This window comes from Podarcis tiliguerta, assembly GCF_965153285.1.
Source record: "Podarcis tiliguerta genome assembly, chromosome: 4".
NCBI lineage: Eukaryota > Metazoa > Chordata > Lepidosauria > Squamata > Lacertidae > Podarcis > Podarcis tiliguerta.
Genome location: NC_139537.1, coordinates 99,241,055 through 99,245,303, shown reverse-complemented (window position 1 = coordinate 99,245,303; position 4,249 = coordinate 99,241,055). Strand labels below are relative to the sequence as shown.

Here is a 4,249-nt window from a genome sequence, read left to right as displayed (position 1 = left end):
GTTTGCCGTGAAGGGAGAAGGAAGCTGGAGCCTCTATGGCGGTGACCTGGCTGCTAACCTTTTGGAGTTTTGGGGTAGCTCAGAGGCAATGAGCACCCGAAAGAAGTTCCTGGACCAAGACACTGAGCGGTCCCGCAGCGACCAAAGCGAGCTTCCAATGGGCCCACTTGGTTCCGTCAGGAGCCAGGTTGCCCGGCGATTGAGCCTCAGTGGCTGGACTCTAACACACTCCAGCAGTAGGTTACCTCATCGTTCCTCTCTCTGGAGTGGTAAATTTCCCAAAATTTAACCAAAGGAACAAAAGGATTAATTTTGAATTGTTTTAAATTATTGGATCTATTTGGTGTATTGACTGGAGAACAGAAAAAGGGAGTCTTCTCCAGAAATGGTTGCTGCCCTGCATGGAAGAAATAAATAAATTATTATTATTATTACGCTGTATTGTTTTTAATACTTGATTGGGAGCCGCCCAGAGTGGCTGGGGAGACTCAGCCAGATGGGCGGGGTATAAATAATAAATTATTATTATTATTATTATTATTATTAAGGTAACAAAAAAGTCTGCTGTTGGAAATAAAGGAAGCGGGTAGAGGGTCAAGTTGAGAAGCTTAAGTGACTGATCTGTAAGACTCCCCCCCCCCCACCTGTGACTTACTGTCTATAACCACCTCTATATTTTAAAGGGCACACGGTTATAACTTCCTCCTTTTTCTTTTCTTTTTCTTTTTTTGCTCTCAAGAGGGGAGGGAAGAGGAAAGACTCTAAATTGTTGCTGCACTTTCACTTTTTATCCTCCCCCCACTACGTTTTGTTTTTCTTTTATTTCCTGCTATTAAGCCTACCGTAACTGGGTGTACACCCCCTGAATTTTAATAAGAACTTTTGAAGAATTCATTAAGTGATCCCTGAAGAGATCTGCTTTCTTTCTTTTTCTTTCTGGTTTTTTCTTTCTATTTTGCGGCATGGAGGTACATCTAACTTTTAAATATAACTTCCTGCTTGGACTTTGTGGCTGACTGAACAGGAAAAGTTGGACTGGGAATACTTATACATATTAAATTTATTGTTGTTGTTGTTTTTTATCATTATTATTATTATTATTATTATTATACTCCCGTGTAACGATTATTGGGACGGTTTTGCTTTCTCCTTCCTTCCTTTTGACTGGAAATTCTTCTGTGCTTAATCGACTGAGATTTGAATTGTTGCATTGGCTGGCACACAGTTTGTGGATTACAGTAACCTGAATTGCTTTTTACCATTTCCTGATCATTGGATTATAATTTTTTAAAAAATATTTTTCTTTATTTTCTCCTTCCTTTGGATTTGGGATTTTCTTTCTATTGGACTGCAACTCATTCCTGGGGTTGTTCATTCGGAAAAACAAAACTGACTGAGGAAAGTCCTGTGACTTGACTTTTAGACATAACAAAAATAACTTCAAGAATTTCACCCCACCCGGTGGCCAGAAAAAGCTACTGCATCCAATATAAATTTTTTGTTGACTTTTTCTTTTTTCCTTTTGGGAAATAAAATAATAAATGGCTTCACAAAAGAAAATCTGGCACAGATGCCTAGCCAGTCAAGGAAAGGTTCACTTCAAGAGGGGGAATACAAGATGGACCTTGTGTGGAAGTAATGATGGAAATGCAGAAAGATCTTCAAAGTCGCACTAAGGTGGTGGGTGAATTATCAACAGAAATAATGACCCTTGCAAATTAAAACAAGTAATTTGGAGAAAACAGTGCAAACCCTTCAAGATGCAATGCAAAGAAATAAAGGGTGGAAATAAAGAAATAAGGAGAGAACAGGAAAAGATGGAAGGAGAAACTGCTGCAGACTCAGGAACTGATGGCGGATAATTTGGCTCTAATTGAATTAAGAAAAAAAGAGATGCTTTTGAGATTTAGATCCATCCCTCACCAACCAGACGAAGTAATATGGGATAAAATAACTGAGGCACTTGCAAGCATGCTAGAGATGCAAAAACAGGATCTGGCTATTGATCGTGTATTATGGGTTAAATCTCCATATGCTAAAACACACACAAAAACTTCCAGGTGACTGCCTGGTTCTTTTTAACTCAAAGATATAGTGCTTCAGATATATTATGAGAAAGGTCTTGAAATAGATGATGAAAGGATTATAATTTTAAGAGATCCCTGTAAGAGTATTGAAGGAGGGTTACAAATTTTTGACAAAGGCCCTTAAAAAGAAAAATTATCTGCATTAGATGGGAATTCTCTGAAGGAATTTCCTTTACCTATTAAGGCAAAAAACAGGTGTGTGGAACCAATGAAAGCACATAAGGATATATATATATTTGGTGAGATATATATATTTGGTAAGGAGATATATATATTTGGTGAGATTCTGGGAATTCAGCATGGAGAAGAAGAGGGGGGAAGGGAAGGAAGAAGGAAGAGGAGAAAGAAGAGGATAAGCAATAAAGGGGAGCAGAAGCAAATAGGAATTGTGTGAAATAATCTTAAAGATAAACAAGAAATAACAGAAAATGGATCTTAGACTATCTTCATGGAATGTAAATACACCAAAACGAAAAGGAACAAAATAGCGCATATATTGAACAAACAGAAATTAGATATCATTTGTTTGCAGGAGAAACATATAAAAAGACAACATAGAAGACTATTAATCAACAAAGGTCTGGGACAAGAGTTTATCTCTTCTGATAAAACCCAAAAGAGAGGGGTAGTTTAATCCGAAATTAGACCCTAAATTAATCTTGAAAGATGAATAAGGTAGAATTATGAGTATGGAAGTGAGACTAGATGGAGAATCAATTATTGTAGTGGGAATTTATGCCCCTAATGATAAAATACTGTTTTTTTAAAAAAAAATATGGTAGAGAAATTGTTGATTTGCATGACAGTAAAATAATGATGATGGGTGACTTTAATGGGGTTACATCCCCTTATCTAGACAGAACTATTCAGAAAATAGATTCCAAAGAAGGGAAATTACCAAATGGATTTTTTGACATTGTGTCAAATTTTGATTTAATTGATTTACAGCGTGTTTAGTATCCATTAGAATGTGAATTCGCTTTTTTCTCAAATGCTAATAATCTTCAAGCAGAATAAATCTTCTTTGGGCCTCAAAACAATTAACAACAAAGGTAAAAAAGGTTGAGATCCAACCAAAGACATTATCCAATCAAAATGTCGTGTGTGTGTGTGTGTTTTACAATTTCAAATAAAGATTTTACATCCTTAAGATGTCAATGACTTCCCTTTGTAGCAGGAACCCCTCCCCCCAATCATTCAGTTTGTACAAACCTCACACACACTCACACTCACACAATACATACGTATGCTTCTGTTATAAATTCATAGAAAATCAGCCATACATCGGATTTGCACTGTTCCACTTTTATTTTACTCCATGAAGGAAGGACTACAAAATGGGGGAGGTTTGATACAGGGCAGCCATAATCCTTGAGCATACCAGTACATACAGAGGAGCCCTGCCCAGTTGCTATGCCAACCCTGATGGACCATCAAGATCACAAAGAACTTGCATATGGGAGTGGATTCAGCACGGACTGGAACAAAGGACAATAATCAGCTCTTCCCTCTGGGGGCAGGAAACTGCAAACTCCCCTCTGTCACCTGGAAAGTACTCATGGGGAGGGGGAAAGGGGGAACCAGCCAGGTGACAGGACATTCAGGTTACCACCACAATTCCTCCCTCAACCCCTCCTTTCTGTGATGTATGTATGATGTTTCTGGGGGTGATCTTGATCTACAGGGTGGCAATTTCAAAAGTCTTTATAAGGCCTTGCACACCATTTTTCTGGGTCCTTCCTCTCTCCTGCAAGTGAGGGGAGCACACTGTTGCAACAGTTCAATAAAGGCCAAGCCTACAGGCTGCTGTTTTGCTCCAAGTTATCCTGGTTGGTGTCTTTGTTTTTGTCCAAGGGAGCCCTCGGATTTTTCCGGTAACACCTGCTTCTCTTTCCATGGTTCATTTTACATATCATAAATCCATGCATATTTTACAAAAAATATACCAATCAGATTTCCATTATTGCATCCATCAAAACTTATTTACACTCTTGAATTTATCTTAATGCTGCCAGCGTTATCAGCTGTACACAATTATTTTCCATATTCAGTGGTACCTCGGGTTATAGACGCTTCAGGTTACAGATGCTTCAGGTTACAGACTCTGCTAACCCAGAAATAGTACCTCGGGTAAAGAACTTTGCTTCAGGATGAAAACAGAA

General features: G+C 38.2%; 1 long non-coding RNA gene across 1 annotated transcript; it reads right to left on the bottom strand.

Annotated features, from left to right (window-relative positions):
- Positions 1–3,376: 3,376 nt before the first annotated feature.
- LOC310675409 lies at positions 3,377–3,967 on the bottom strand. Its single transcript, XR_014510120.1, has 2 exons — positions 3,644–3,967; positions 3,377–3,457 (listed from the first exon to the last, which is right to left on the bottom strand). It is a non-coding gene; the product is annotated as an uncharacterized lncRNA (long non-coding RNA).
- Between the last annotated feature and the right edge of the window lie 282 nt (positions 3,968–4,249).